The following is a 27170-nucleotide window of genomic DNA, read 5'->3' as shown; positions in this document are numbered from 1 at the left end:
ATTTGGACTTTACTTGGTACAGTCAATGGAAATCAAAATAAAACTTAATGTGCAATGTAGATGTATAGACGATTAAGGTCTTGGCATCATCCTAACCTAACCTAAAGTGCAAAATTTCAATAAATTCTGAAGGTCCAAGAAGTCAAATTGAGCGATCAGTTTATATGGGAGCTATATCAGGCTATGGACTAATTTAGACCATACTTGGCATAGTTGCTGTAAGTCAAAACAAAACACTGCATGCAAAATTTCACATTAATCGCATAATAATTGCGCACTCTAGAGCCTGAAGAAATCAAGATGCGGATTGGTTTGTAAGGCAGCCATATCAAAACATGAACCGATATGGGCGATTTACCATCCCAAACGATCTACACTGAAAGAAAGTATTTGTGCAAAATTTCCAGCGCCTAGCTTTACTACTTCGTAAGTTAGCGTGCTTTCGACAAACAAACCGATAGACCATTAATCGGCAGATTGGTCAATATGGCATCTACTATTGGGTTGCCCAAAAAGTAACTGCGGATTTTTCATATAGTCGGCGTTGACAAATTTTTTCACAGTTTGTGACTCTGTAATTGCATTCTTTCTTGTGTCAGTTATCAGCTGTTACTTTTAGCTTGCTTTAGAAAAAAAGTGTAAAAAAAGTATATTTGATTAAAGTTCATTTTAAGTTTTATTAAAAATGCATTTACTTTCTTTTAAAAAATCCGCAATTACTTTTTGGGCAATCCAATATATCTAAATGAGGTCTGATATGAGCCATACTCGGTTCTGATACCGGGCGGAGTAGTCCAACTCACTGTTTGCAATGGTTTTAATACCCAATATTGGCAGATCTGTGGGTCTACAACTTTTTAAGAAGCAATAAAACTAGCAACATTTTTGGCAACTCACAGTGGGATAAAATGGAAAAACTGGTAAAATATCTGCCATTTAAGAACGGCTCTTTGAAATTTTAAACGATTAGCGTTGGGGTGTAATTGAGATCATCTGTGGTAATGGGACTAGGTTAGGCTGAAAAGAGGGTGCAGATATTAATCCGCTCCATGCCACTATGGACATACACCTAAGCCACAAATCGGCTTGTTGTGCGCTCTTAAAGCTATAAAGTAACATCTTTATGGAAATTTTGCCCATGAACATTCCACTAAGGAACAGGGGCAAACTTCTCATATATCAATGAGTGCAGTCCGATTCAAGTTTATGCTCAATGATAAGGGGCCTCCTTTTTATAGCCTAGTCCGAGCGGCGTGCCGCAATGCGACACCACTTTGGAGTAAAGCTTTACATGGCATAGTACCTCACAAATGTTGCCAGCATTAGGATGGGAAAACCATCGCTGGCCTCGTCTTCTCACGATCTGGATTCCCCCATAGGATTTTTGCCGTCCTACCGACCGTTTCGCTGTTCCACAATGTTACATACACATTCGTCACCCACTCCCTTAACTCGGACTGCGTCGACCCGAAAGGCTTCGGGTTAACTAAGTTTATTGATGGTAGTTCTCTGGCCTTCACCGCCAAATCGTCTGCGGTCCAATTACGTGACAGAGTCTATAACTCTTAGAATGGAGCGAATCACATTAGGAGCGGTGCAAGGATCCACACTTGGAACGGATGTTTGGAATGCCAGTTGTGATGGAATACTTCGAACAGAAATTCTAGACGGATCCCTTCTAGTAGGATATGCTGACGACATCACTGCAGTCATCATGACAAGCAACACGGAAGGTGCATAGCGCTGATGCCAAGGGCAAAGGATTGGCTGGACTTCCACGGCTTACAACTTTCGATACAGAAGACGGAGTCGCTACTCCTAACGTGAAAAATTACCCCATTGGAAGTGGATATGCGTTCAAACTGGTGAAGACCAAGATATCGGTCAAATACCTTGTGATCCGACTAGATGCAATGTTGATCTATTCAGAACAAATTCGGCATGCGACAACAAAGGCCGCGAGTATAACGGTGCAATTCAGTGGACTGATGGAAAACATAGGCGGACCTCTCTCGAGCAGGCGCAGACTCTTTATGGAGATATGAATAGCATCGTCCTATATGGAAGTGAAATATGGGGCCAGAGACTGCAAACAGCATGCCGAGCGAAATCTCTGCTCTTGGTAAAGAGAAAGGCAGCTATTAGAGTCATATCATCCTACAGGGCCCTTAAAGCTTGTAATAGTCGGAATGGTTCCGACAGACTTACAAGCCTTGGAGCTAGTCAGGCTCTATACCGCGAAGTGCAACAACCAGAGAGGACAGAGTGAGAATTCAAACGGTTCATATATGGTTCCAATGAGAGAAGACTATCAAGAGATGGCAACAAGGGTGGACGAATGAGAATCGAGTCAGGTGGACGCTCGATTAAAACCCGATGTAGGTATGTGGGGAGATAGGAAGCACTGGGGCGTCTATTAAGTCACACAGCTGTTGACAGGCCATGGTTACTTCCGGAAATACCTACATAGAATGGGTAAATGCTTCTCAAGCAAATGCATTTATGAGGAGCTAGAAGTTGGAGACAATGTGGAATACACATTCTTCAACTGCGTGCTCTAGGTTGAAAGACTCTGGGATTAGCAAAAAGCAATTGGCGACGTTTCACCTGGGACAATTGTCCAGAAGATGCTGAAAGACCAGAGGAAGTGGGAGGCTGTGATGAGATACGCCGAACAAGTACTGAGCAGGAAGAAGGTAGATCTGTATGCAGCGGCATAGGGTATGAAAGCGGAGGCCTGAACGCAGACACAATGAAGATGATATGGATTATCACCAGATGTGGGGTCTACCTCGAAGTAATTCGAAACTTTTTCGAGGTGGCATTAATCCCCAGAGATAACATAGGGTGGGTTTTTAGTCGGTAACGGAGCCCGGCGTAAGACGAGAGACGTACTTGTCACATCCCTAAAGCATTTTCACATCTGCTGTATGTATATCCCGTACTGGTAGGCAGATGAAGTTCCACTTTAAGATCTCATTTCTTTGGCAACTTGTCTGAATAAGCGGATGTGAATATTACCAGCTTGTATGTTGGTTTTCTGGCTTGATTTCCTAAGCCTCTTATTATCCATTAAGGGGAACATTTTCGAGGATGGGGGTATATTAATTTTGTCATTCCGTTTGCAACACATATATATTCTTGATCTGCGTAAAAATCTAAGACGATCTAGCCATGTCCGTCTGTCTTCTGAAATCACGCTACAGTCTTTAAAAATAGAGATATTGAGCTGATATTTAGCACAGATTTTTTTTTTCATAAGCAGGTTAAGTTCAAAGATGGGCTATATTGGACTATATCTTACTATAGCCCCCACATAGACCGATCCACAGATTAGGGGTCTTAGGCCAATAAAAGCCACATTTATTATGCGATTTTGCTGAAATTTGGGACAGTGAGTTGTGTTAGGCCATTCGACATCCTCCGTTAATTTGGCACGGATCGGTCCAGATTTGGTTATAGCTGCCATATAGACCGATCCTCCGATTTAGGGTCTTAGGCCCATAAAAGCCACATTTATTAACCGATTTTGTGAAATTTGGGACAGTGAGTTGTGTTAGGCCCTTCGACATCCTCCTTCAATTTGGCTGAGATCGGTCGAAATTTGGTTATAGCTGCCATATAGATCGATCCTCCGATTTAGGGTCATAAGCCAATAAAAGCCACATTTATTGTCCGATGATGCCGAAATTTGGGACAGTGAGTTGTGTTAGGTCAGTCGACATCCTCCGTTAATTTGGCACGGGTCGGTCCAGATTTGGTTATAGCTGCCATATAGACCGATCCTCCGATTTAGGGTCTTAGGCCCATAAAAGCCACATTTATTAACCGATTTTGCTGAAATTTGGGACAGTGAGTTGTGTTAGGCACTGGCTGAGATCGGTCGAAATTTGGTTATAGCTGCCATATAGATCGATCCTCCGATTTAGGGTCATAAGCCCATAAAAGCCATATTTATTATCCGATTTTGCTGAAATTTGGGACAGTGAGTTGTCTTAGGCCCTTCGACATCTTTCTTCAATTTGGCCTTGATCGGTTCAGATTTGGACATAGCTGCCATAAAGACCGATGCCTCGATTTAAGGTTTTGGGGCCATAAAAGGCGCATTTATTGTTCGACGTCGCCGCAATTTGGAACAGTAAGTTAAATTAAGTCCCTTGACATACTTCTGCATTATGGTACAGATCGGTCCAGATTTGAATATAGCTGCCATATAGACCGATCTCTCGGTTTAAGGTTTTGGGGCCATAAAAAGCTCATTTATTGTCCGATGTCGCCGCAATTTGGGACAGTGAATTGTGTCAGGCTCTTCGACATCCTTCTTCAATTTCACTCAGATCGGACCAGATTTGGATATAGCTGACATATATACCGATCTCTCAATTTAATGTTTTGGGCCCATCAAAGGCGCATTTATTGTCCGATGTTGCCGAAATTTGGGACAGTGAGTTATGTTAAGCCGCTCCACATATTTCTGCAATTTGGTCTAGATCGATCATGATTTGCATATAGCTGCCTTATAGACCGATATCTCGATTTAAAGTCTTGGCCCCATAAAAGGCGCATTTATAATCCGATTTCACTGAAATTTGACACATTGACTTATGTTAGGCTTTTCGATCATAACTGCTATGGGGCATAAGGTGTACAATTTTCACTGGGTTTTGATGAAAGGTGGTTTACATATATACCCGAGGTGGTGAGTATCCACAGTTCGGCCCGGTCGAACTTAACGCCTTTTTACTTGTTACTTGTCTCTTTTGATTACATCTCATAGATGGAATTGGTGGCCTAGGCACAGTCCTTGTCAAGCCAATCCCTGCCTTGGCTTCAGAAGAATTGAAAACTGAAATAACGCACGAGTTTTGATTGAAAAGTTAAGCCCTATAAACTTCATAAATTGTTTGCATACTTCTTCATGTCAGTGTAGATTTCATTGCCAACGGATTAGAGAATACATTATATATCTGTGTGGGTGGGTGATTATGTTTATTTGTGTTGGTACTGTTCTGTATGCATTAAATAAACAGAACTTGTAATAATGTTGGCCATTTAATGTCCACTCCACAATGAATGCCTTCATTAGAATTAAATGTTGCAAACATTAATACGTTGACATTTTTAATTGCGTTGATTCTCTCCGCAAATAGTGGCCAATAATTACTTTAATATTTTAGAGCCATTTAACTATGCCATATTAGCTTTATACAGCTAAATGGGTTTAATGTTAGTGTGAAGGGGTTTGCATGAAGTGTTGCAATGTGGAAGGAGACCAAGTGAAATCTTCACGTAGCTCATTTAGAAGTAATTTCAGATACGTGAAGGCAAAGAACACGGTACGCGTTGGAAAAGGGCAAAATAAAATGAAAGGCAAAATTTTTTATAGCGAGTAGAGTGAAATGATATCGAAAACAAGTAAAAAGGCGTTAAGTTCGGCCGGGCCGAACTTTGGATACCCACCATCTCGGGTATACATGTAAACCCCCTTTCATCAAAATCCGGTGAAAATTGCATACCTAATGTCCCATAGTAGTTATATCGAAATATGATCCGATTTGGACCAAACCATTGTTCAATTGTGTATAACAAAATTTTGGTCTTTTTAGTAGCTATATCTAAAAATAAACCGATCTGAATTATAAACGACAAGGATATCGACAAGCCTAACATAAGTCACCGTGTCAAATTTCAGTGAAATCGGATTATAAATGGGTCTTTTATGGGGCCGAAACTTTAAATCGAGATATCGGTCTATATAGCAACTATATCCAAATCTGGACCGATCTTGGACAAATTAAATAAAAATGTTGAAGAGTCTAACACAACTCAATGACCCAAATTTTGACGAAATCGGACAATATATGCTCCTTTTATGGCCCCAAAACCTTACATCGAGAGATCGGTCTATATGACAGCTATATCCAAATCTATACCGATCTGAGCCGAATTGAAGAAGAATGTCAAAGGGCCCAACTCAACTAACTGTCCCGAATTGCGGCGACATCAGATTATAAATGCGCCTTTTAGGAGCCCAAAACCTTAAATCGAGGGATCGGTATATATATCAGCTATATCCAAATCTGATCCGATCAGTGCCATAATGCAGAAGTGTATTAAGGGCTTAACCTAACTCACTGTCCCAAACTTCAGGAAAATCGAATAATAAATGTGGCTTTTATGGGCCTAAGACCCTAAGTCGGATGATCGGTCTAAATGGCAGCTATATCCAAATCTGGACCGATCTGAGCTAAATTGACGAAGAATGTCAAAGGGCCTAACACAACTCACTGTCCCAAATGTCAGCAAAATCGGATAATAAATGTGGCTTTTATGGGCCTAAGACCCTAAATCGGAGCATCGGTCTATATGGCAGCTATATCCAAATCTGGACCAACCTGAGCCAAATTGGCGAAGAATGTCGAAGGGCCTAACACAACTCACTGTCCCAAATTTCATCAAAATCGAATAATAAATGTGGCTGTTATGGGCCTAAGACCCTAAATCGGAGGATCGGTCTATATGGCAGCTATAACCAAATCTTGACCGATCGGAGCCAATTTGACGAAGGATGTCGAAGGGCCCAACATAACTCACTGTCCAAAATTTCGGCGACATCGGACAATAAATGCGCCTTTTATGTGAATAAAACCTTAAATCGAGGGATCGGTGTATATGGCAGCTATATCCAAATCTGGACCAATTTGGGCCAAGTTTCAGAAAAATGTCGAAGGGCCTAACACAACTCACTGTCCCAAATTTTAGCAAAATCGGATAATAAATGTGGCTTTTATCTGTGCAACGTTTTGTCGTTCTTAGTCGATTTAGCTATAACCGTGTCCTCTTTGGAGAGAAGTTTTACATGGCATTGTGTCTCACAAATGTTGCCAGCATTAGGAGGGGAAAACCACAGCTGAAAATTTTTTTCTGATAGTCTTTCCAGGATTCGAACCCAGGCGTTTAGCGTCATAGGCGGATACGCTAACCTCTGCGCTACGGTGGCCTCCGTAAATGAGTTTTTAAATCCTCCACCTTAGGATGGGAGCAAAATTTTCCTGTACCAGGGAATTCCTTCAAACCTTATGACCTCGCATTGCTTAGAAAATCTCTTATGTATCCCGACCTTCTTATAGAGCTGCTATTCGTCATAGAGAGTGAGCATATGAATCCACTTGTGAAGCATTATGGTTTCTGGGATTTTCTTTCGGGGCTACTTTATGTTTGTGTTATTATTTAAAATTATGTTTATTTTAAAATATTGCAACTGCGATCTGAGAATTGTGTATTTTGTTATTATATTCAAATTACAAGCGATAGGGAAAACAGAAATAAACACCTTGGGCGACAGGCAAAGCTCGTCTGGGTAATCTTTAACTCTGTTTGCATCTAAAGAAAATTCCCACAAGGGAAATACAATGTCGTGGACATTGGAAATTGAAATGAAATGAGAATTGTTTATGATTCGTGGCCGTTTTTATGCCAGTGTCGTGCGTCTGTCAAGCGAAGGCAGGCAATCAGAGCATATTTGGTACACCATGTTCTCAGGCAGTGTGTGAGCGTATGCAAAGCTAAAGTTTGACATATTTAGGAAACAAGCGTTTCTACCTTCCTTTTCCTTTTTGGTGTACGATTCCAATGTTGAGTGTGTGTGTGTGTGTATGTGTGTGTTTGCGAGTTTTTTGGCATTTCGTTTGTGTATGGAAGTTGGAGGTTAGCCTTCAACTCCACACTGTACAGTTGGGTTGGCTTAAGGTGATACATGAATTCGCTTGCTGAAAATGTCGTTTTAATTTGCTTTCTTTCAACTGGCAAGGATGCAGGATATGAAAAGCAAAAACAAAAAGAAAGAATTAGATTAGCCAACAACTTTGCTGCAAGCGACTTTATTTCATTAATTTATTGTTTGTTTGTTTGTTTTGTTGGCCCCCACCATCAAGCTTTGCGTGTCATCGTTCTCATTTCATTGTTAGTGGTGGTGCGAATGGGGATGTAAGAACTGTTTCGTCACAATATTTCCCGCGAAATGCAATAGGGACAAAAGCAACAACAACAACAATAACACAATGTTATTAACAACATTTACATTTTAATCAAATAAAAACAATAACATAAATAAAATGTTATGTTGAACACAACACAACACAGGGCAATACAACACAACCCAACGATATTGACGATTTCAATGAGCAATAACAGCATTGTTGGGTATTGTAAATTTCAGTATTCCCTGAATTAATGATTAATTAAAAACTTCCCAATGAAAATTCGAAATATTGTTAATTCTCTTCTCCTCCTCTTCTTTGCCTTTTTAAACTGCAACCCCCTGTTCCGTAATGTTTGACAATTATTTTCATAATAATGATGTTGCATGTTCGAAATGTTCAAATTGATCAGAGTTTAATTTGCTATTGGCCATTACTAAATTATTGACCTTTTCAACATCCTCTTTCATCATTGCCCCCTAGTTTAGCAAAATGTTCAATTCCATGCAAATATACATGGATATCGACAAGTGTTGGCATGAGCAGATGCAAGACAATATCAACTTCTCATATTTCAAACTTTTAATTAATGATGTGTAGTATGATACAAAGTTTAATAATAAACTCCGTTCAACAACACCAACAATACACAAATTTGGTCATGTTTAGAGGAGATATTTCCTAATTGCAATTACAGTGTGAAGATAACTTTAAATGCGTAGAAACGGTTCTTAAAACCCGGATTTTCTCTGGAATAGTAAATGAATTTAAAGAACAATACAGAAATATTAGCGCCTTTAAAGCGATCAAGACATGACATCAGGCGACCGATCAATATGGCAGCTAAATACAGATATGTTGGGTTGCCCAAAAAGTAATTGCGGATTTTTTAAAAGAAAGTAAATGCATTTTTAATAAAACTTAGAATGAACTTTAATCAAATATACTCTTTTTACATTTTTTTTCTAAATCAAGCTAAAAGTAACAGCTGATAACTGACAGAAGAAAGAATGCAATTACAGAGTCACAAGCTGTGAAAAAATTTGTCAATGCCGACTAATGAAAAATCCGCAATTACTTTTTGGGCAACCCATAATACGATCTGGACTATACTCGGCATGGGTGTAAATTTCTCGAGCACACTGGAATTCAACTCACTGTTCCAAATTGCAGCGTTAAGGGAACAAAAATATGGCTTTTAGATGCTCAAGGATCCTTATCGAGAGATCTATATATGTATAAAAGAGTTGCATGACTGACTGTCTGATCATTGTCCAGCCCAAACGGCTAAAGCTAGAATCATGAAATTTTCCAATAATGTTGGTCCTGGGTCATAGGCACGGGATAAGGCTGGATTTGGTGATATTCGTACGTGAAGGTACTAAAAAGTACCAAGAATATGAAATGGTACATCTTTGCCCATAGCTAAAGAAAGGGACTAAAATTATGCTATTGGGCTCAATTTAAAGAGCGTCCCAAAAAAATAAGATTTGGTAAAAAAAATGGAAAATTGTGCTGAAAGTGGCAAAAATAGTACATTAGTACCGCAATTGGTACCATGTGGTACTTTTTTTGTAAATTAAACTATAGCTCCGAAGTTTGGAAATTAGGTGCACTATGACAACCTAAGTTGTGACTATAGTTTTCGGGTCGGGTGATATAGTTTTTGAAATTTTTTACATTTAGGTACTAAAAAAGGTACCAAAGAGCTACGAAATGGGTGATCTTTCTATAGATGGCTAGAGATGGAATTTTTGATTTAAGACACATCTGGTGAAAAAGGATAAGAGAGAAAAGAAAGAGTAGAAAAATAATACTGGTAACGGGAGAAAACGTAAGTTAGTACCGCAATTGGTACCCATTGGTACTGTCTATATATTGGGTTGCCCAAAAAGTAATTGCGGATTTTTTAAAAGAAAGTAAATGCATTTTTAATGAAACTTAGAATGAACTTTAATCAAATATACTTTTTTACACGTTTTTTCTAAAGCAAGCTAAAAGTAACAGCTGATAACTGACAGAAGAAAGAATGCAATTACAGAGTCACAAGCTGTGAAAAAATTTGTCAAGGCCAACTATATGAAAAATCCCCAATTACTTTTTGGGCAACCCAATAGATGGAGTAAGAGGTCTGACATTAGACATGTAGGTACAACTACACTCAAACAAATTTGTTATTTAAAACAGCATAAATGTTGGTTAAAATAGCAGTTTTTGTCTGCTGAAAATGGGAAAGCAGGCATTAATGCTGTTTCAGCAAACATAGGGCTGCTGTATTAGCAAACATTTCTTACTGCTATTTTAACTAACAAAATCTGCTATTTTGAATACACAAGTTAAAATAAACAAAAACAAACAAGCAAAGTTCGGCCGGGCCAAATTTTGGACACTCACCACCTCACCATAATTTATACCCCATAGCAGTTTTATCGAAATATGGTCCGATTTGGACCAAATTAGACATGGATATTGAGTGATCCAATAACAAGTCATTGCTCGATTTTGCAGAACAAAATATTGGTCTTTTTGGTAGCCACATTCAAATACAGACCGATCTGAACCATATACGACGGGGATGTCGAAAAATCTAACATAAGTCATTGTGTCAAATTTGAGCGAAATCAGATTATAAATGTGCATTTTATGGCTCCAAGACTATAAATCGAGAGATCGGTCTATATAGCAGCTAAACCCAAATCTGAACCGATCTGGACCAAATTGCAGAAAGATGTGGAAGAGCCTAACACAACTCACTGTCCCAAATTTCGGCGAGATCGGTGACAAAAATGCGCCTTTTATGGGTCCAAAACTTTAATCGAGAGATCAGTCTATATGGTAGCTATATACAAATCTGCACCGATCTGGGCCAAAATCTAGAAAGTTGTCGAAGGGCCTAAGACAACTCACTGTCCCAAATTCCGACGAAATCGGACTAGAAATGCGCCTTTTATGGGCCCAAGACCTTAAATCTAGAGATCGGTGTATATAGCGGCTATATCAAAACCTTATCCGATTTTGACCAAATTGAAGGTGGATGTCAAGTGCCCTAACGCAACTCACTGCCACTAATTTCAGCAAAATCGGATAATAAATATGGATTTTATGGGCCTAAGACCCTAAATCAATATCAAGATATAGTCCGATATAGCCCATCTCTGAACTTAATCTGGACTTCTTCTTCTTCTACTTTGGTCTCCAACATCCCAATCAAGTATGTTCCGTATTGGTCCATAACTTGACATAGATCTAGCACCAAAGCAATTCTTCTCCATTATACCTTATTTGCCTATAAAGTGAACCCGGACAGATAACATGACAAATGCGATCCCTAGTGGAGCGTATATAATATTCTGCTCGACTAAACCTAGCACGCTTTTACTTGTTTTGGTCATTCTCGCCAGGTTCCAATTTCAGGCATTCAGCGTCATAGGCTGCCAAGCTAACATATGTGCTACGGTATATAGAGCAGATATATACAGATATGGTCTGATCTGGACCACACTCGAAGCGAATGTCGAAGGATGTTCAATACAGCTCACTCTGCCAAATTTTTTAGCGAAATCGGGTAAAAACTACGCCTTTTATGGGACCCAGATCTTATATGACAGCTTTAACCAAATATAGATCGATCTGGACCTTATTTGCCATAGATTTATAGGGGTTGAGAATAAGTCTTTTATGGGCCTAAGACCTTAAATGAGGAGATCGGTGCATAAGGTCTCTTTAACAATTATGGTCTGCTCTGGGTCATACCCGGCACGGACATTTAGCGATCACTGTTCCAGAATATAGTAAAATTGGCTCTTTATTGACCCATGACTTTAAATCTGGAGATCTGTCTATATGACAGCATTGAATATGGTCTACTCTGGATAAACATTCTCGATTGTCTTGACATTTTAGTTTGATTTAGCCATTTCGGTTTCTCCTTCCGTCTGTTGAAATCACGATTGCGGTCGAATGAATAAAGACAAGTAAAATCGTGCTAAGTTCGGCAGGGATCTTATGTACCCTCCACCATGGATCGCATTTGTCAAGTTCTTTGAATGACATTTTTAAATAGAAAACCAGTAAGGAAGGGCAAAAGTCTGGTGGTGCCGACTGTATAATACCCTACACCTACCCTATAAGTACAATGTGGAAGCTATATCTAATTCTGAGCCAATTTTGATGGACTTCGGCGAGCAAATATGTTGAAACTGTAATAACTAGGTTGACAAATGACAACATCATTGCAAATCGTCGAGGAAAGCGTTGTGGAAAATTTTGGCAAGATTGATCGAAAAATATGCCCATACCAAATTTGAAGACGATCCGATGAAAATTGCGATCTGTTGTTTGTACACAAATTAACATGGACAGATGGACAGACGGAGAGACAGACAGACGGACATAGCTAAATCGAATCAGAAAGTGATTCGGAGTCGATCGGTATGAGTCGATTGATGAGTCATCTTTTTTCGATTAGGCTGAAATTTTGATTGGTCTGTAATGATTTCTAACACCTGCGGTAAATATTGTCTAGTTTGGTCTATAACTTGATCTACCTCCCATACAAATAGATCTTTCGCTTCGTGCTGATGTCAATTTTTCCAGAATTCGCAGAAATTTGGTATGTATTGTTCACATATGTCCTTCAAGTATCTTAATCTTTAACAGAATCCATGGTGGGTTCCCAAGATTCGGCCCGGGCCAATTTAGCACGTTTTTTTTTTTTTGTGAAGGATTGCAGCTACTCTGGATCGTCTTAGAATTTTATAACGATTTAAATTGTATCTTCTTATACGATCTGAAAAAGATATATCGCCATGTTACAAACGGAATGTTCAAATAAATATACTCCCATTCTTCGGTGATGGCTATGAAAATCATATTCTATGATTAGAGCAATAACCGACCAACCGGTTTCTCTCCACCGCCTGCATATACCCCGATTGTAATTGAAACCAGATTTCACAATATGGAAGCGCGTATGTACTTGCATATCTCCATCTCCTTACAACTCAGCAAGGATGGTGGCGGATGATAGCTGGTAGCTCATAATGGACTTTGCGGCCTATAGGCGACCACAAAATCCTTGCAATGTTCTTGGTGGAGGACTTCTCAAAGTGCAATGCAACACAACAACACCACAATAAGATCGATAGCATCTCCAATGTTTGTAAGCCTATGGCTGCCTAAGTTGGTGTCTTCATATGTGTGTTTGTGTGTGTGTGTGAGGGGATACGGAAATGCATATCTTGATGCCTAATTATCAAGATCCAATATCTAAATACTCATGCTCATCATCATCAGCATCATCCTTATCGTTTGAATGTAACAACCGTAAGGACAATGCAAGTAAGCACTTACTCCCTCCTTGGTGAGGTAAGCATAATTGCATGCGATTGGAATGATGTTTGGAACGGCGTTTTAATAAAGTGATTGATGATGCTCGCCCATAATGCTGGGAGCCATATTTTGCGGTTAGAGTAAGGGTTGTGTTGGCGAAAAATCGAAATCAGTTAAAAGCGTTAAATTGGCGTATGGGACATCACATAGCATAGCGTGGAGTGAGGACAAAGTTACCTACCGAGTTTAGGAAAATTTACTTGAAGTATGTACTTAGTGCAAAGGACTAATAACACTGTGTTGCAATTGCAGTATTAAACAAGTTAGGGAAGGCAAAGTTTTTGGGCGGTGCTGGCTATTTAATACCCTATACCTACCCTATAAGTGGAAATTGGGAGCTAGGTATAGTTATGAACCAAATTTGATGGACTTTGATGAACAGACAGATGGGCAATTATGTGGTGGAACATAGTATATAACGATAATACACAAAAGACTGAATGAGGAAGAGATCGCCCAAAAGGCATTACCAGCAACACAGAGCTAGCAAAGTGCAGTTAGTGTCTGAGAAAGTGAAGCAAGCCCATAATTGAGCCAAACACACCGTGAAGTAATACTATGTGGCAGTTCCGCGGCAATCGAGAATAGGAGAGGCCCAAGCCGTATCTAGGAAACCATGGATTCTGATAAAATGTACACAAACTGAACTTAGATGAAAGGCATACATTTTTTCTTACATACCAAATTTCTGCTCTCAGGCGAAAATTATAGGTTCTACCAGCATAAGAAGGCTAAGTGGGAGATGGGTTTATATAGGAGCTATATAAAATTTTAGACTGAATTGAACAATACTTACCATGGTTGTTGGAAATCATAAAAAAATTGCATCCAAATTTGTCGTTAGTTTCGGCTTCTAGGGTATAAAGAAGACAAATTGGGCAATCGGCGTATACGAAACAACAATTGAGGTATTTGTTAAATGTTTGTAAAAAAAATTGGCAATTTTGGACGTTAATATTTTGCTTAAAACCACAAATTAAAAGTAGTAGTTATTTTATCTGCTGTTACTTAAATTCGATCAGAAATTGGAAATGGTAGAAAATTTTAAGTTATATGCTTGCAAAATAGAAAAAATTAGATGAAATGTAAAACTTTTTAAGTTATTTACAGCATTTTTGAGCTTTTTTTAACTTTTTAAAATTTGAAAACAGCAGAAAATTTTTGCTGTTTTAGCAACAAATTACTGCTGTCCCATTTTCAGCAGTCTTTCTGCTGTTACAGTAAACATTTTTGTTGTTTTTACTAACAAATGTCTATTAGTGTAGCCTGTTTCTTCGGCAAAACTGGTCAATAGCCGATTGTTCTGCTTGAGCAACGTAGGTGGTCAATTCTGAGTGGTACACCACAATTTGCTTGCCTGAAGTCTTGGGAGGAATTTGAAAAGCGAACAAGAGAAAACGAATCATTGTTCAAAATCGGTTGTCAATGATTTTCGTCGCCAGAAAATGTTGTTGGAGCCATGTTTTGGAAGTGCTTCAATCGGAGAGGACACAGCTCTTCGACAATTGGTTTGAGTGCATGCCAAAGTGTATAAATCATGCTGGAGGAATCTTTGAAATATAATTATTTATTTTATGATAAAAATTCTCTATAGTAGCATTCCTGTGGGAGCTATAAAAGGTTGTACACTGATTGGGACTTTATTGGCACAAACGTCGAAAGTCGTTACAGAACACCACGTTCAAATTTGCAAATTGCTAATTTTGCACATGAAAATTCCTCTAAGGAACAGGGGAAAACTTCTCACCAATCAATGAGTGCAGCCCGATTCAAGTTTAAGCTCAATGAAAAGGGGCCTCCTTTTTATAGCCAAGTTCGAACGGCGTGCCGCAGTGCGACACCTCTTTGGAGAGAAGTTTAACATGGCATATTACCTCACATATGTTGCCAGCATTAGGAGTGGAAAGCCACCGGTGAAAATTTTTTCTGATGGTCTCGCCAGGACTCGAACCCAGGCGTTCAGCGTCATAGGCGGACATGCTAACCTCTGCGCTCTGTTCAGATACTTAATATTAATGTATTGGGTTGCCCAAAAAGTAATTGCGGATTTTTCATATAGTCGGCTTTGACAAATTTTTTCAACGGCTTGTGACTCTATAATTGGATTCTTTCTTCTGTCAGTTATCAGCTGTTACTTTTAGCTTGCTTTAAAAAAAGAGTGCGCGAAATTTTGCTTACATTTGTTTGTTTGGCGTCAATTTTAATATGGGTATGCACCTTAAACGCACCTTAAACGCAATGAATTCGATCCGTTTTTAAAACGAATCATAACTGGAGATGAAAAATGGATTGTTTACAACAACGTTAGTCGAAAACGATCATGGTCCAAGCATGGTGAACCAGCTCAAACCACTTCAAAAGCTGATATCCACCAAAAGAAGGTTATGCTGTCTGTTTTGTGGGATTGGAAGGGTGTGGTATATTTTGAGCTGCTTCCAAGGAACCAAACGATTAATTCGGATGTTTACTGTCAACAATTGGACAAATTGAATACAGCCATCAAGGAGAAGCGACCAGAATTGGTCAATCGTAAAGGTGTCATATTCCACCAGGACAACGCTAGACCGCACACATCTTTGGTCACTCGCCAAAAACTGAGTGAGCTTGGCTGGGATCTTTTGATGCATCCACCATATAGCCCTGACCTTGCACCATCAGACTACCATTTATTTCGATCTTTGCAGAACTCCTTAAATGATAAAACTTTCGGCAATGATGAGGCTATAAAATCACACTTGGTTCAGTTTTTTGCAGATAAAGGCCAGAAGTTCTATGAGCGTGGAATACTAAATTTGCCAGGAAGATGGCAAAAGGTTATCGAACAAAATGGCAGTTATATATTTGATTAAAGTTCCTTCTAAGTTTTATTAAAAATGCATTTACTTTCTTTTAAAAAATCCGCAATTACTTTTTGGGCAATAGGTAGTTGGGGATTGAAAATCTGTCATATAGCGATCTCCCAATTTGGCTTCTTGAGCCCTTACAAGCCGCAATTTTTGTCCGATTTGGCTGGAATTAAGCATGTAGTGTTTTTAGTTGTGACTTTCAACAACTGTGCCAAGTATTGTCTAAATCGGTCTATATAGATCTCATATAAGCTGATCTCCCGATTTGACTTGATGAGTCCTTACAAGCCCCAATTTTTGTCCGATTTGGCTGAAAATGTTCATGCGGTGTTCTGTTACGACTTTCAACAACTGTGCCAAATACGGTCCAAAACAGTCTATGATCTGTTATAGCTCTATGACCTGTTTTAGTCTATCTATCTGTCTATGACCTGTTTTACTTAAAAGTCCATAAACCCCATTTTAATACCCACCACCATAGAATGGCGGGTAAACTTTTTTAGTCGTTCCGTTTGTAACACTTCGAAATATGGATTATGACCCTATAAAGTACCTGCATTATTTAACATCTTGACATTCTAAGTCGATCGAGCCATGTTCATCTGTCTGCCCGTCCGTCTTTCCAAATCACGATAGCGGTCGAACGAATAAAGACAACAGTTCAAAATTTTGCACAGATACTTCTTATAGATGGAGGCCAACGTAGCGCAGAGGGTAACGACGCTGAACGCCTGGGTTCATATCCTGACGAGAACATCAGAAAGATTTTCATCAGTGGTTATCCTATTACTGGCGGCATTTGTAGGGTACTAGCCAAATAAAAACTTCTCCCCAAAAAGGTTTTGGACTATGGCTCGCCGTTCAGGCTGTGATATAAAAATTAGGCCCCTTATCATTGAGCATTAACTTGAATCGGGTAGCACTTAATGATAAGTGTGTAGTTTGCCCCTGCTCCTTTATAGAATGTTCTTATAGATGTAAGTCTTTGGGAAGTGCAAATGAACATTATCGGTTCAGATTTGGATATGGCTACCATATAAACCGATTTACCGATTTGAAATCTTGAGCCCCTGGAACCCGCAATTGTTATCCGATTTGAAATTGTGGAAGTGGTGAAAGTCATAATTTTCAATAACTGTGCCAAATATGGTCCAAATCGGTCTATAATCTGATATAGCTTCGAAATAAATCGATTTGACATCTTAAGGCCTGGAAACCACAAGTGTGTCAAGTACGGTCCAAAGCGGTCTATTACTTGGTGTAGCTCCCATAAAAACCTTCCGCCCGATTTGAGATCTTGAACCCCTGGAAGTCGCAACTGTTATCGGACTTGGCTGAAATTTTTCAACAAATGTGTCAATAACGATTCAAAGTGGGTGCCTAATTTCTCAAAGGGAAATTGGGACAGGTCCCAAATCTGTCTTTTATAAGGGTTTGTCGCTCGAGGTGACAAATTGGTACCATAGGATAGGTCCTGGGACAGTTCGAAAACGAAAAGTATGCTCTGGAAGTATTTTTTAAGGAAGATAACATTTGTTAGCAAATATATTTAACGGATAAGCAATTTTTATCAATAATTAAGCGACTTTTTATACCCTACACCACTACTGTGGTACAGGGTATTATAACTTAGTGAATTGGTTTGTAACACCCAAAAGGAAGAGAGATAGACCCATTGATAACCATACCGATCGATTCAGAATTACTTTGTGATTCGATTTAGCTATGTCCGTCTGTCTGTCCGTCTGTCCATGTTAATTTGTGTACAAACTACAGGTCGCATTTTTCATCTGATCGTCTTTAAATTTGGTACCGGCATGTTTTTTGGCCTAGAAACGAAGCCTAATGAAATTGAAAAAAATCGGTTAAGATTTGGATATAGCTCCCATATATATGTTCGTCCGATTTACAGTAATACAGCAATAAAATGGTCATTTGTCCACCAATTCTCTCGAAATTTGGCTAGAAAGATTTTCTTATGACACTCAATATTACTGGTGAATTCTATAGAAATCGGTTCAGATTTGGATATAGCTCTCATATATATGTTCGTCCGATTTGCAGTAATACTGCAATAAAATGGTCATTTGTCCACCGATTCTCTCAAAATTTTGCAGGAAGGATTTTCTTATGACCCTCAATTGTACTGGTAAATTTTATAGAAATCGGTTCAGATTTGGATATAGCTCCCATATATATGTTTTTCCGATTTGCAGTCATACAGCAATATAATGGTCATTTGTCCACCGATTCTCTGGAAATTTTTCAGGAAGGATTTTCTTATGACCCTCAATTGTACTGGTGAATTTTATAGAAATCGGTTCAGATTTGGATATAGCTCCCATACATATGTTCGTCCGATTTGCAGTAAAACAGCAATAAAATGGTCATTTGTTAACCGATTCTCTCAAAATTTGGCAGGAAGGATTTTCTTATGACCCTCAATTGTACTGGTAAATTTTATAGAAATCGGTTCAGATTTGGATATAGCTCCCATATATATGTTCGTCCGATTTGCAGTAATACTGCAATAAAATGGTCATTTGTCCACCGATTCTCTCAAAATTTTGCAGGAAGGATTTTCTTATGACCCTCAATTGTACTGGTAAATTTTATAGAAATCGGTTCAGATTTGGATATAGCTCCCATATATATGTTTTTCCGATTTGCAGTCATACAGCAATATAATGGTCATTTGTCCACCGATTCTCTGGAAATTTTTCAGGAAGGATTTTCTTATGACCCTCAATTGTACTGGTGAATTTTATAGAAATCGGTTCAGATTTGGATATAGCTCCCATATATATGTTCGTCCGATTTGCAGTAAAACAGCAATAAAATGGTCATTTGTCCACCGATTCTCTCAAAATTTGGCAGGAAGGATTTTCTTATGACCCTCAATTGTACTGGTAAATTTTATAGAAATCGGTTCAGATTTGGATATAGCTCCCATATATATGTTTTTCCGATTTGCAGTAATACAGCAATAAAATGGTCATTTGTCAACCGATTCTCTCGAAATTTGGCAGGAAGGATTTTCTTATGACTCTCAATATTGCTGGTGAATTTTATAGAAATCGGTTCAGATTTGGATATAGCTCCCATATATGTGTTCGTCCGATTTGTAGTAATACAGCAATCAAATGGTCATTTGTTAACCGATTCTGTCGAAATTTGGCAGGAAGGATTTTCTTATGACTCTCAATAGTATTGGTGAATTTCATAGAAATCGGTTCAGATTTGGATATATATGTTCGTCCGATTTGCAGTAATACAGCAATAAAATGGTCATTTGTTAACCGATTCTGTCGAAATTTGGCAGGAAGGATTTTCTTATGACTCTCAATATTATTGGTGAATTCTATAGAAATCGGTTCAGATTTGGATATAGCTCTCATATATATGTTCGTCCGATTTGCAGTAATACTGCAATAAAATGGTCATTTGTCCACCGATTCTCTCAAAATTTTGCAGGAAGGATTTTCTTATGACCCTCAATTGTACTGGTAAATTTTATAGAAATCGGATCAGATTTGGATATAGCTCCCATATATATGTTCGTCCGATTTGCAGTAATACAGCAATAAAATGGTCATTTGTCAACAGATTCTCTTGAAATTTGGCAGGAAGGATTTTCTTATGACTCTCGGTATTACTGGTGAATTTCATAGATATCTGTTGAGATTTAGGTATAGCTCACATAAATATATATCGCCCGTTTTGAAATCTTGAGTCCCTGAAAACCGCACTTGTTATCCGATTGGCAAGTAGTGTTCCAACATGCATGGCAAGTATGGTCCAAATCAGTGTGTTCTGTGACAAACCTTTTGCTCCTTGTATTTATGTTGCCTTCTAGATTGACAAGAGGTAGATTTAAACTTCACCTTCCAGTTTTATTGTTGCCAAAAATTCAAAAGAAATTTCACTTAGGTTAAGTAACAATTTGTGCAATACTAATTTTAAGGTAGGTTTTAGGCTTCATATATTTAACCTGATTTCGGTAAGTATTTTAAGCATGTAATTTTAGGTAGATAATTTTAGGTAAATAACTTTAGATAAGTACAAAAAATTCACAATTTTAGGTTTATTAACAATGTGCAATATAGCTTTAAGTAGTTCAAATTTGTAGCAAATATTTTGGTTGATTAAATATTTTTCACTTTGTCTAGTTCTTTATGTGTTTTATTTTAACTTATGTACTTCTACTTTTCCTTATGTTCATTTCTATTTACTTTTCTTGGGTTCACTGCACTTTAACTTTTTTTATATATGCATGTATGTATGTACGTATGTTATTGTCACGGGGGAGCTATCGAGGCGAACGATTAGATGAACAGAAAAACATCAAAAACATGATTGCAATTGATGACACCAGCAGCCTCTGCTTGCCATTGGAATTCAGCGAAAAATAACAACAAAGCACCTGTAGCCAGTGGCCGCCCGCACATGCATATGTGCGTGTGTGTAAGTGCATATAATGGATGGTCCGCTAGCTACAGTGCTGAAAATTAGATTATGACTACAGTCGACAGTAAAAGTTTAGGACTATCCTAAACATTCTCACCCCCCGTGACAAGTGTATATGTATATCAAGACTTAGGTTTAACATTACTCTCGAGGTAGGTTTCTGATGGGGCCAGTAAGAATGTAGCCAAGAGTGGTTGGATAGGCATAAACATCGCCTAGTCCAGTAGCCACCTTGCCTTCCCTTTGGAGAGCTGGATACACATCAGCGCCAAGCTCCAGATCGATTGGCGTATTAGAGCGTGGGTCCATATCTGCAAGGGTGTTATTGGTGAAGTCCTGGGTCGGGTCATCGATGATTGGATCGGAGTAGGGTCGGGTCGGCAAATTGTCAGTTATTAAGGCGTTCACTCTTAACGCCCAGGTACTGTTGACATTTCGGGGCATCAGCCTGAAGTGCGCAAACCGATTGCCACGATACGTGAATGAACGCAGACCAAGACGCCGATAAGTGGAGTAGGCAATGCGCGACATGGTGGATCCTTGGTTAACTAGGGCCCGAATAGAAGACCACCTGTCGACGCCGTCCTCCGATACCCGTACCGTAGCTGTGGGGACGAATACGATGTCCAGCTTGAGCGATCCGTCATCCCGAATAGCTGGTTCTAGACTGTTGTCTAATTGGGACGCTCCATGTAGAAGGGAATGGTGTCTGTAGTTGCAGTGTCGGCACCCGGTGATAGACGGACAATCGGGCGCTAAGTGGCTCCGTGCTAGGCAGTTGCGACAGTAACCACGACGTTCAACGGTCTCATAACGATGGAACGGGGTCAGGCCCCGAAACCTTGCGCAGGAGCTGAGCGCATGATCCTGTTGGCACAGCCCACAGGAATACTGCCAAGTGGTGGGTCTTCCATGCCTATCAACATGTCGTCGATTGCCCGAATGTTGCCGCACTGGTGAGGCTGCTGCTCTTTCACCATTCCTTCCTTGCCGACGTTCCCTCCCTCTCGAGCGCTCTTCTTCCGGCCGTGGTAAGTAGGCTGCCATATCTGAAAAGAGAAGGTTTGGAGGAGTACTTTGTTTTTGGTTAGAGGCGCAACAGCCTAGTCAGGCGGAAAAAAGTTTGACCAGTTTAGTTATGGGTCTACTCAGGGTACCGTGAGGGGTTCTAACGTCGACGACTCGTGTATTTTGGTCGGTTCCTGGATAAGTTTTTTCAACGCGGCCCATAACCCATTCAGTGGGAGGAAACCTATCGTCCCTGATAACGACTAAGTCATTTTCTCTAAGATTATCCTGCTGGTATTTCCATTTTGTTCTACGGTGAAGTTCTTTGAGGTATTCTGACTTCCAGCGCATGCAAAAATATTGAGAAACGATCTTGAGCCGTTTCCATCTATTTGCAAGGGTCAAGTCTTGGTCAGAAACGTTGGGCTCAGCTGGCGCAAGAATGGGTGTTCCGATAAGAAAGTGACCAGGAGTAAGCGGTGAAAAGTCGTTGGGGTCGTCACTAGCTGCACTCAAGGGTCGTGAATTCAAACAAGCTTCTATACGAGCTAATATTGTAGAAAGTTCCTCAAATGTAAAATTCATCTTTGGAATAAGTTTACGAAGGTGGGTTTTGAGAGATTTGACTCCCGCCTCCCACAGGCCACCCATATGAGGGGCGCCCGGAGGTATGAACCTCCACGTAAGATTTTGATATGCGTTTAGCTGTGAGACTTGATTCCGAAGAGTCTTAAAAAGCTCAAGGCGATCTTTTTTCAAAATGTCTGAGGCTCCCACGAAATTCTTCCCATTGTCGGAGTATATACATGAAGGGCAGCCCCGTCGGCCTATAAATCGTGAAAATGCGGCTAGAAAAGATTGTGAGGACAAGTCACTTGTGGCTTCCAAGTGAACGGCCTTGGTAGCAAAACAGACGAAAATACAAATGTAACCTTTCGTTATAACGCATGCACGTCCCGAATAGTTCTTTATATTGAAGGGTCCTGCGAAATCAACCCCAGTGTTATTGAAGGGTCTAGACAATGTAGTTCGCTCAGGTGGCAAGGAAGCCATGATCTGAGACTGCGAATGCTTTCGATACAAAATACAAGTTTTGCAGTTATGGATAACCTTTTTTACCAAAGGCTTTAATCTGAATATCCAGAATTCAGATCGCAAAACTCGGGTCATAAGTTGGTTTCCTCCGTGAAGAGTTATTCGATGAGTGAACTCTACTAAAAGCTGTGTGAGTCTGGCTTCATATGGTAAAAGAATAGGGTGTCTCTCATCGTACGTTAAAACGGGAGACTGTACAAGGCGCCCATTAGCCCGCATTAATCCATTAGAGTCTATGAATGGGTTTAGGGTCAGAAGGCTACTGCTGGAGGAAATTCTAGTGTTTTGTCGTAAATCATGATATTCGGGTGAGAAATAGTTCTGTTGAGTCATAATGAGTAGACGGCGTTTTGCATCCTGAATTTCCTCAGCTGTAATCTCCAAAGATGAAACCCTAAGATGTGATCGATTAGAACCCGTATTTCGCCAAATACGCAAAGTGTAGGCTATCACCCTGTATGCACGAGACAATGATGAAAATCTAATTAATGGGTCTTCAAAGGATGATGTAGCCAAGACTTTAACCGTCTTCTCTTCCAGGTTTGTGTCTTCAGGAACTTGAAAGGCTGGCCACCGATCTTTAGGCAAAATCAACCACTGCGGACCGTGCCACCATAAACTATGGTCTTGCAAGTCGGAAGGTGTGCAGCCTCTACTCGCAATATCCGCAGGGTTACTCTCAGAGTCTACATGGCGCCAGTTCTCATTGCCAACATTTTCCAGAATTTCTGAAACGCGGTTTCCCACGAATGTGCTCCAAGCGCACGGCGGTTTCCTAAGCCACGATAAAACAATTGTGGAATCTGTCCAAAATTGTGTCGTAAATTTCGAAATCTGAAGGTTTGTTATGGTTGCTGAAGCTAACTTCGAGAGCAGTACTGCTCCACATAGTTCGAGTCTCGGCAAAGAAATCTTTTTGATCGGGGCCACGCGGGTCTTTGCGGCTAAGAGAAAGGTGTCGGTTTGGTGGTTGTCATGCTCCACCCTTATATATAAGGCGGCTCCATATGCGCTCTCCGAAGCATCACAGAAACCGTGTACCTCGACCTTGGATCCAGGTGTGAAACGTATCCACCTTGGAATCTTAACCGATTCTATAGCCCCTGAGTTTTTAACAAAGTTCTGCCAATTTATCAGAGTTATTGACTTAAGCGCGTCATCCCAGTCGATTTTGTCTAGCCATACTTGCTGCATAACCAGCTTAGCTACGACAACAATTGGGGCCAACCACCCGCAGGGGTCAAACAGTTTCGCTATTGCCGATAGAACTTCTCTTTTTGTGTAAGATTGTCTAAATTCTCGTGAAGGTTGAGTAAGAGTGAAGTAATCCCCAGAAATATGCCATCTTATGCCAAGGGTCTTTGTTGAGGAGTCTTCAGATAGCTCCAGCCAATTTACGGGAAGCAGTTGTTCTGCCGGTAGATCCTGAATGACTTTGTGATTATTCGACGTCCATTTCATGAGTTTAAATCCAGCCGATTCCAAAGCAACGATTAACTCTTTTCTAGATGCAATGGCTTCTTCGAGTGTGTGGGCCCCGGCTAATACGTCGTCAACATACAGATGTTCTCGTATAATTTTTGACGCCAGTGGATATGTGTCCGTCACATCTTCCGCAAGTTGAAGAAGTGTCCGGATTGCAAGGAATGGTGCGCAATTTACTCCAAATGTGACCGTCAAGAGCTCAAAATCCTCAACTGGGTCTGTTGGAGATTTTCTAAAGAGTATTCTTTGAAACCGGGTCTGACTAGGGTCGAGAAGGATCTGTCTATACATCTTTGTGACATCCGCATTAAAAACATATTTGAAGAATCTCCACTTCAAGATTTGTAAAACAAGGTCTTGTTGCAAAATGGGTCCAGAAAACAAGTTATCATTGAGGCTTTTTTTATTTGACGAAGGACTTGACGCGTTGAAAACAACCCTAAGTTTCGTTGTGAGTCGGTCTGGTTTGATGACCGCATGATGTGGCAAATAGAAATTTGGTGTCTTGGATATTTCATTTGCAGAAATCTTCCTCATATGCCCAAGTTCTAGGTATTCGAGAATGGCGTTATCATATTGCTCCTTGATTTCTTGGGTCTTTTGAAGCTTCCTTTCCATTCTATAGAATTGTGCCATTGCGATATTCCTAGAATTTCCTACCTCTTCACAACCTTTAAAGGGGAGGGTCACAATGTACCTTCCATTTGAGTCGCGTCGAGTCGTTTTTCTGAAGTTTTGCTCACAAAACAGGTCTTCTTCTGACCTTAAAATCTTTTTTGGGGTCTCCTCCTCCTCCCAAAAACGTGTCAAAATCTTTTCTATTGAGATTGTGTTGTGTAATGAGACTCGGCTAGCGTCCGAAGTCTCTTGTATGATGGGTCCTCCAATGATCCATCCAAAAACAGTATTTTGCGCTAAGAGCGACCCGATTGATTTCATAGGGGATCCAATATCGAAGATTAAGGGTCCTATATCCATTCCTATTAGAAGGTCAACCGGTTGGCTAATGTAAAATTTCGGATCCGCCAAATCAAGATTGGCAACATCTCGAAGTTGTGCAAGGTCTAAATTCTGTGGAGGCAGATTAGAAGGCAGGGTCTTCAAAACGGGTGCCCACACCTCTAATTCGTAACAGGGGTCTAATCGTGAACGTAATGTAAAAAGACAAGTTTTCGTTGAGGTCTCCGCTACCATTTGGCTAAGCCCCGTGACATGAACTAAATTTCGCCTTGTCGACAGACTCAACTTGTTTTTCAATTTCTCCGAAATAAATGTAGATTGCGACCCAGAGTCAATGATTGCCCTGGCATCGTATAACTGTCCTCGCGATTCTATTTGAACCATGGCAGTGAACAATAGGGTCCCCCTAGGATGACGCTGGCAAATTTGGTTATTCTGGAGGGTCAAGGTAGTAAAGTTGTCATTTTCTAAGTTCGAAGTGGACTGTATAATTGTTGTTAGAGCTGCAGCACTGGTACTAGGACGTACTGCATCTCTCGCTGGGTCTTGACTGCTAGATTGGGTCTGAGTGCCTTTATGTAACATTGTGTGGTGTCGCGAGTTACATTCTCTACAAGTGAATCTACTTTTACAATCCTTTACCCCATGATTAGATGATAGGCAATTATAACACAAGTGAGAAATTTTTACAACGTGAATCCTGTCGTTCACATTCTTTTCTATAAACTTGGGACAATCTCGAATGAAATGTGCGGCCTTGCAAATTTGACAGCTCTGATCAGTTCGAGTTGTCGCTGATTGTGTCATCGTATTGTTGTCTCTTACCCTTGAACTTTGTGCTTTATGTGACACGTTTGTTTGAAAATTGTTCACAAATCTGTCTTTTTTCTGATTTTCATATTTATTTTGTGGCTGCCTGGAAAAGGTTGGCCTAATATTGCCCACAGACTCGAGAGTCTTGAATTTATTTGTCAAAAACTTATCGAAATTAGACCACGTCGGAAGAACTTTACAATCTTCCAATGAATTCTCAAAATCTTCCAAAAACGATCTTGGTAACTTTATTGAACAGAGGTATATTAGGATTGGGTCCCATCCCTTAACCTCTACGCTAAGTGTGTCTAGGGTCTGAATACAACTATTTACTGTGCGTTGCAATTTCTGAATTGAGTTGCTAGAGTCTGTGCTAACACTTGGCAGATTGAAAAGAATTTTTAGCTGCTCATTGACTTGCATCCGTTTATTTTCATAGCGGTCAGTCAAATTTGACCAAGCTCGTAGAAACCCGTCGTTAGTCAGAGGAACGTGACTGATGATTTCCCTTGCTTCCCCTGCAGTCTTCTGAGTGAGATGAAAAAGCTTCTCAATGTTGCTTAGTCTTGAATTTTTAATATATATGGCTGTGAAGAGATCTCTAAATGTCGGCCAGTCTGTGTATCCTCCCTTAAATGTGTCTGTATCGCACGGAGGGAGTCTTGAAACTGGCATGAAATCCATATCTTGGGGTCCTGGTGGCGGCTGAGAGTTTCGTTCCACCATCTCCTGGGCAGCCTGATCATTGAGTGCGTTAATTTCCGCGTTTAATGAGCTTATGACTCTCATGTAGCATTCCCGACCTTCCTTATAATGTGTCCGAAGCTTAGTCTTGTCTATGGGTGCCTCCTCTGAGGTCGCTGGCATATGATCCCGACAATCCATGTACGTTCTCTTGACATTGCTCCACAGAGAATTTAGTTCTACTCTCATAGCCTCAAGTACATGTACGTTATCCTCATATTTCGCAGCAGAGTATGTGCTGTCGAAATCTACCAAATCATTTATGCTATTTGCAAATTGCTCCCTTTTTGCCTTGTCCATTTTGCCTACAAGTTTCTTGCTTCAAACTTTATTCTTTACTACACAAAGTCAGAGAAGATAAAACAAAATGGTAATCTCAGTC

Source organism: Stomoxys calcitrans, chromosome 2, assembly GCF_963082655.1.
Source record: "Stomoxys calcitrans chromosome 2, idStoCalc2.1, whole genome shotgun sequence".
Classification (NCBI taxonomy): domain Eukaryota; kingdom Metazoa; phylum Arthropoda; class Insecta; order Diptera; family Muscidae; genus Stomoxys; species Stomoxys calcitrans.
The sequence above is the reverse complement of the archived record's forward strand: the minus strand, read 5'-3'. Positions refer to the sequence as shown.